The following is an 8,339-nucleotide window of genomic DNA, read 5'->3' on the forward strand; positions in this document are numbered from 1 at the left end:
AGTTACACCGATGTTACACCGATGTTACACTGAAGTTACACCGATGTTACACCGATGTTACACTGATGTTACACTGATGTTACACTGATGTTACACTGAAGTTACACTGATGTTACACTGAAGTTACACCGATGTTACACTGATGTTACACTGATGTTACACTGATGTTACACTGAAGTTACACTGATGTTACACTGAAGTTACACTGATGTTACACTGATGTTACACTGATGTTACACTGATGTTACACTGATGTTACACTGATGTTACACTGAAGTTACACTGATGTTACACTGATATTACACTGAAGTTACACTGTAACACAGTTAACTGGATTGGCTACAGGGAGTGTCTGTATTCACCTCCAGCCAATCAGATGTCCTGAACCTGTACCAGGACTTAATCTTTAAAGGTACCAGCACTTAAACTTTAGAAAATGCTTCACCTGTCGTCATAGAAAAGGAGCCAGACAGCGATATAACAGTCCCACTAGGCGTGTCTGAAACAACACGCTACATGTATGAGCCCAGCTGGAATCTATGCATCAGCAACTTTATAAAGGGGAAGCAATTTTCCTTCTTATTTTTTGTCAGGCAGGTTTGGGAGATTTAGACTCCCCAAACCTTATTGAAAACCCGCCTATAAAAAGTCTGATATTTAATGATCTAAAAGATGTTTATATGAAAGAATCGGAAACAGATTACTGGAAAAATATGGACTTGTCGTTTCTGTTTTAAGAATCATTTGATTCGGTTTTTTTTTAATTGTCTTTGTAAATGTGTTGCAAGAATTTTTAATAAAACAAAAATGTCTTTCTATAGACACAGAGTAATAAAACCTTCCCATGTGGACTCATCTATGATAGAACCTTGAGTTGGACTTCCAGTATATTGGGGTATTTTAGAGCAGCCCCTTGTGCCCCCAGTCCTTTCCTTATCCAATGTACCAGTGGTGTCTCTCAGAAATCCCTACTTCTTACTCTACCCCCAAGTCACTTTCTGGTGTCCCCTAACCCTGGTGCAGGCAGGTATGAGATTTGGGGAGCACTCGTTGATTTGGCACTACTACGTGGGGCAATTGTTAGAACAGGGGTCCCCAGAATGGAAAAGCTTATAGACATTTACTAGGGGGAACATAGTGAGCGCTCCCACCATTGAGCCAAGTTGTACAACTGCTCCGCACCATACGAGGGCCCGGTGTCCTTCATCTCTCAGGATCACCCCAATAATCACCTTTACGTAAGAGAATCCCCACGAACAGCACCCAGCACAGCACCTACAGGGTTAAAATAAAGGAGAAACAAGTGACTTTCAGTGGGGATCACTCAATTCCCCTCTCACTAATAATTACTTTACTGGCACCCCCAATAAAGCTGAACACTCTCGCAAGAACCCTCTCACATAGAGTTCTCTCTGTCTCTCTTTCTCTCTCAGCCTCCAGTAGCTCAGTCCTGTAGAAGGAACTAACTGTGTCTTCACCATTTGGGGGGGGGCTCCTTTTCCCATTAACCCCCTTCCCTGGGGTGTCCACATACCAAGCACAAGCTTCACTGGTGGTCTCACTATGGCCCATAGGTTTCTCACTGACCTAAACCTGTACACCCCATTCTCTAATTGGTGCCCAATCACCCAGGTCCCAACCCCAATCACTAGCTCCTTGTTAGGGTCAATGGCTGCCCTTGTTAACTAGACTCCTATCTCTCTCCTCTGAGGGGATCCTGACCCTGGCTTCTCACATCAATATTTTCTATATTTAAATCTTATTACATATCAATACTTCCTTTACTTACTTCCTATTGCACATCAATACTTCCTATACTTACTTCCTATTGCACATCAATACTTCCTATATTTACTTCCTATTGCACATCAAAACTTCTTATACTTCCTATTGCACATCAATACTTCCTGTATTTACTTCCTATTGCATATCAATAATGCCTATACTTACATCCTATTGCACATCAATACTTCTTATACTTCCTATTGCACATCAATACATCCTATACTTACTTCCTATTGCACATCAATATTTCCTATATTTACTTCCTATTGCACATCAATACTTCCTATATTTACTTCCTATTGCACATCAATACTTCTTATACTTCATGTTGCACATCAATACTTCCTTTATTTACTTCCTATTGCACATCAATACTTCCTTTACTTACTTCCTATTGCATATCAATAATACCTATACTTACTTCCTATTACACATCAATACTTCTTATCCTTCTTATTGCACATCAATACTTCCTTTATTTACTTCCTATTGCACATCAATACTTCCTATACTTACTTCCTATTGCACATCAATACTTCCTATACTTACTTCCTATTGCACATCAATACTTCCTATATTTTCTTCCTATTGCATATCAATACTTCTTATACTTCCTATTGCACATCAATAATACCTATACTTACTTCCTATTACACATCAATACTTCCTATTGCACATCAATACTTCCTTTACTTACTTCCTATTGCATATCAATAATACCTATACTTACTTCCTATTACACATCAATACTTCTTATCCTTCTTATTGCACATCAATACTTCCTTTATTTACTTCCTATTGCACATCAATACTTCCTATACTTACTTCCTATTGCACATCAATACTTCCTATACTTACTTCCTATTGCACATCAATACTTCCTATATTTTCTTCCTATTGCACATCAATACTTCTTATACTTCCTATTGCACATCAATAATACCTATACTTACTTCCTATTACACATCAATACTTCCTATTGCACATCAATACTTCCTATACTTACTTCCTATTGCACATCAATACTTCCTATACTTACTTCCTATTGCACATCAATACTTCCTATACTTACAATGATGGCACCCCCAGCACTGGAGTAACGCAGAGGAGGGCACGGGCTCAGTACTGCCACGCCCATGATGTAACCACCAATACCAGTGCCTGTCACAGTCAGGACGCCCATTGTTACAAGAGACCTGAAGGGGTTACATAACATGCTTAACATTACTTGTTTCTCCACATCTGCCCCATACTTGTTACTCTTACCCCTTACCTTTCTCCAATCCGCTGCTTATATCCCACACACGTCCATCAACTTTACCCTTCTATGTCCATATAAAACCTGCCCAACTGCAACTGATCCACAGCAAAACCCCAACTGAAGCCTCTCCAGTTTTTCTCAGAGGGGGAAAAAATTCCTTCCTGACTCCAAAATGCAATGGGACCAGTCCCTGGATCAACTTGTACTATGAGCTCTCTCCCATATCCCTGTATTCCCTCACTTGCTAAACACCATCCAACCCCTTCTTATACCTATCTAATGTATCAGCCTGTACCCCTGATTCACTTCCCAGCTCTCCCTGTAACACCCCTTTCCCTCCTCTAATCTCATTGGCTCCCTCCTGTCTGCTGGGAGGAGCTACTGGTGAATAAAGCATCCGACCCTTCCTTGTACCTATCTAATGTATCAGCCTGTACCCCTGATTCACTTCCCAGCTCTCCCTGTAACACCCTTCCCTCCTCTAATCTCATTGGCTCCCTCCTGTCTGCTGGGAGGAGCTACTGGTGAATAAAGCATCCGACCCTTCCTTGTACCTATCTAATGTATCAGTCTGTACCACTGATTCACTTCCCAGCTCTCCCTGTAACACCCCTTTCCCTCCTCTAATCTCATTGGCTCCCTCCTGTCTGCTGGGAGGAGCTACTGGTGAATAAAGCATCCGACCCTTCCTTGTACTATCTAATGTATCAGCCTGTACCACTGATTCACTTCCCAGCTCTCCCTGTAACACCCCCTTTCCCTCCTCTAATCTCATTGGCTCCCTCCTGTCTGCTGGGAGGAGCTACTGGTGAATAAAGCATCCAACCTTCCTTGTACCTATCTAATGTATCAGCCTGTACCCCTGATTCACTTCCCAGCTCTCCCTGTAACACCCCTTTCCTCTAATCTCATTGGCTCCCTCCTGTCTGCTGGGAGGAGCTACTGGTGAATAAAGCATCCAACCCTTCCTTGTACCTATCTAATGTATCAGCCTATACCCCTGATTCACTTCCCAGCTCTCCCTGTAACACCCCTTTCCCTCCTCTAATCTCATTGGCTCCCTCCTGTCTGCTGGGAGGAGCTACTGGTGAATAAAGCATCCAACCCTTCCTTGTACCTATCTAATGTATCAGCCTGTACCCCTGATTCACTTCCCAGCTCTCCCTGTAACACCCCTTTCCCTCCTCTAATCTCATTGGCTCCCTCCTGTCTGCTGGAAGGAGCTACTGGTGAATAAAGCATCCGACCCTTCCTTGTACCTATCTAATGTATCAGCCTGTACCACTGATTCAGGGAGAGTCCCACAAATTCCCAGCTCTCACTGTAAAAAAACCCTTCCACGTATTAATTTTAGAAAATGCTATGCACATAAAGTGACTCACCTGTCGGGCAGGTACATTGCAATACCACATGCCAGTAGATTTGCCATTGCAGCGAGGGATACAGCCAGGTGATAGATCTGCCCTCCATAGGACATGCAGGAGTAGGTCTGTACTGCTGGCAGAGCTGCATTGGTGAGGGCATTCACCCAGCCCAGGACTAGGAAAATAAATAGACCCTCAACCCAGGTGTATCTCCCTTTCAGACTTTCAGTTCTCTTATTGCCTCTAGCCAACTGCTCCCCCATCACTGAGCTCTGCTCCACACCCCTTGACTCTTCTATCTGGCCCCTTTCCATGGGCATTCGGTTTAGGGTGATGAAGGCGAGCAAAGAGGTGGCCATCATACCAGTCAGGAACAAGAAGAAACCCCACACAGGAAAGTGGGCCTCCTGGTATTGTGCAGTGAGTGTCACATTCACCTGAGTACGATTTGCCTCTGTTCCATTTTCAGATACACAATGTACCACACCAACTCCCTGGCCCAGAGCAACCAAAGCTGGCATTAGCCCACTTAGACCTTCTCCAATAAAGTACGTAGTGAGATAGTCAGGTCTGAACCGACTCATGTATGGCAAGAAGGTGACAGATGAGGTGCAGTCTACCAGTGCCAAGCAGAAAATCAGAGCCAACAGGGCCGTGCTTCTCCTGGACCCACCCACCCAGGTTGTCTCATGCCAGAGGAAGGTCAACAACAAGCAGGCCACTGCCCCAACCACAAGCAGCAGATATATCACTGGTGCCTCATTCAGTCGTCCATGCCATAATTTGTGGGTAAGAGTAACTGCTAGTGGGCCGATGTTGGCAAACTGGGTTAGGAGGGTAACGTAGGAGGGCAGTTCCCAGCCCTCTGGAGCATGTGGTACAATCAGGGGCAGTTCCACCCAGACTCCATTAATAGTTACCCAAGAGCCAAGTCCCAACAGGCAGCAAAGGAGATGCACCACCAAAGCCATTCCGAAGTCAGATGTACAACAGATCTGGCACAGTGGTAAATATGTTCTGTTTATATTTAACCAATATTTATGATCTGGCAATCACAGTTTGAGCTTTAAACTTTGCAGGAATGGTCACCAGGGTGGCACAAATCTATGGTGTGTTTAATGCTGCGAGGCTTGGGGTCTTCTTGCAAATAACTTGTTGGCAGATCTGAGGAACCATAGATGAAAACATTTGCCTTATATATAATGGAACAGGATAAGATGTCTTCTGCTCAGTTGGTAGGTGTGAGGGATAATAGTTGTATCAGATGTCCTCTGCTCAATTGGTATATGTAAGGGACAGTAGTTGGATCCACTGTTCTCTGCTTAGTTGGTAGGTGTAAGGGACAATAGTTGATGTCCTCTGCTCAGTTGGTTGGTTTGAGGGACAGTAGTCAGATCAGATGTCCTCTGCTCAGTTGGTAGGTGTGAGGGACAGTAGTTGGATCCAATGTTCTCTGCTCACTTGGTAGGTGTAAGGGACAGTAGTTGGATCAGATGTCCTCTGCTCAGTTGGAAGGTGTGAGAGACAGTAGTTGGATCAGATGTCCTCTGCTCAGTTGGTAGGTGTGAGGGACAGTAGTTGGATCCAATGTTCTCTGCTTAGTTTTTAAGTGTTTAGTTGGTTCCAATGTTCTCTGCTCAGTTGGTATGTGTTTAGTTGGATCAGATGTTCTTTGCTCAGTTGATAGGTGTGAGGGACAGTAGTCGGATCAGATGTTCTCCGCTCAGTTGATAGGTATGAGGTACAGTAGTTGTATCAGATGTCCTCTTCTCAGTTGGTAGGTGTAAGGGACAATAGTTGCATCAGATGTTCTTTGCTCAGTTGGTAGATGTAAGAGACCGTATTTGGATCAGATGTCCTCTGCTCAGTTGGTAGGTGTGAGGGACATTAGTTGGATCAGATGTCCTCTGCTCAATCGGTAGGTGTGTGAGGGACAGTAGTTGGATCAAATGTCCTCTGCTCAGTTGGTACAGTAGGTGTGAAGGTCTGGACAGAAGAAGGATCAGATCTTTGCTCAGTTGGTATGATATATCTGAAGCTTCTCCACCAGTGGTTGAATATATTTATGTACTGAGATGCAGCCAATGGTACTAGGAAGCAAGAATACACAGCCAGGAAATATGAATGGTGCAACATGGGAATACTGTAATACTATTTCTGTTCAATTATTGGTCCCAAAGATAATGGGTCTGAGAATAAACTGGCATGTAGAGGTGCCAATGCCAACATCACCCAGGACTGGCAGCACACTTCTCCATTAGGAACAGGACTTTTTCCTTGAATCAAGATAAAGATGAACCTGAAAAAGAGAGAGAAGGCATTGGCCAGTGACAGGGATGATGAGTCACATGAGATCTTGGGGGTCTTATGCAATTGTAGGTTCAGGTCACTGAGTTTTTTTACCCCAAATTCAGAAAAAATGATGTTTGTGTCAGATTCTCTCTGTGAGCATCTATTGAAACAAGCCACTGTGAGAACCGAGGAGGTACCCCACCTCAACTGGTCCCCCAATTTCAATAGGTGCACTGTGCGAGATTTGTCTGAGCAGACTGATGGGGCCAAATGTGCAATGGGGGAGGGGGTGATGGCTACAGACGCAACTACCCTTAATGAATGGCGCTAATGCACTGCGTCCATCTCTGCTCCAGCCCAACTGCAGCTGCACTTTATAAACCAGCTCTTGGCAAGTCCTGGGCCATCACTCTCTAAAGCCTCTCATTCAGGAGAGCAGCTGAGTCAGTCAGTAATTAAGGAGCAGGTAATTAAATGAGAAAACCACTAAATGAGTGTTCAGGTACGTGAATACATTACTAATTGAGTGGGTAAGTGAGTGAATAAAGCAATGGGGCAAATTCACTAAGATTCGTAGTTGCGCCAGGCGCAACCTCGCCGCGCTTCGCGCGTAGTTTCGCCAGCGCTCCGCAAATTCACTAAAACCCGAAGTTGCGCACAGGGGTAGCGTAAGGTTGCGAAGTTGCGCTAGCGTTGATTCGCTAAGTGAAGCGAAGTTACGCTAGCGAAGGTTAATTTGCATACGGCGCCAAATTCAAATTTCAATGGAGGAATACGTATCAGCACTACAAATGCCTGGGAAACATTCAAATCAGCAAATAAAAATTGTTATTTTGCCCTACACATGTGCCCACTGTATAGTTAAGTTGCCATGAGTTAGGAAATGTAGGGGGGAAGGAGGGGAGCCCCAAAAAAATTCTCGATCTTTTTCAGCCTATCACCCATAATATAGAAAACGCCAGCGTTTTTTGGGACTTAGAAAAAATTTGAAACTTTTTTGGAAGCAATCCCTATCTACTCTATTGGCGTGATCTACAGGGAGACCTGGTGACATTGAAAGGTGATCAGATGTACGAGACGTGAAGAATCTAGATCGTATAGAATAGGTTAGTGCAAGTGCGTATAAACATATAACACTGCGCGCGTGTTAGTCTGGAATTTTGGGCGCTTTTAATGTCATCTACCACGTAGTCCCGTCCTACCCAGCAACAGGAGGGAAATGCCAATGAGATTACGCTCAGTAGACAGTGGAAAGGGGATAAGGCTAAGTTATCAAGCGAAGCAGCTTGAGGGGCGAAATCGTATGCCGAGCATCACTCTGTTAAGTCTGAATATTGCCCAGTTGAAATCTAGGGTACAGGCTGACATTAGATAGTAAGACTAGCAAGAAAAAGTGCCCAACCACTAGGCGGAATCGATTGCCCATCTTTACTACACCCGTAGTCGCTGCCTTCCACACCCAAAGAGGTTCAGACGCTTCACGCATGAAGACTATAATGAGTGACCGCAGCATAAAGGTGATTGGAGAAGGTAGCCGAAAGTGAGAGAGCTGCGTCGATCCTACCTGCAGTGACATCCAGCGTAATACGTCACTAACACCTCCCCCCTGAATACATTCCCTTAGTATACCTCCAGTA

At 44.2% G+C, this 8,339-nt stretch overlaps 1 pseudogene; it reads right to left on the bottom strand.

Moving 5' to 3' along the window:
• Positions 1 to 477: 477 nt before the first annotated feature.
• Positions 478 to 5,381, bottom strand: LOC121395274 (annotated as a pseudogene).
• Between the last annotated feature and the right edge of the window lie 2,958 nt (positions 5,382 to 8,339).

Source organism: Xenopus laevis, chromosome 6S (assembly GCF_017654675.1).
Source record: "Xenopus laevis strain J_2021 chromosome 6S, Xenopus_laevis_v10.1, whole genome shotgun sequence".
NCBI classification, from domain to species: Eukaryota; Metazoa; Chordata; class Amphibia; order Anura; family Pipidae; genus Xenopus; species Xenopus laevis.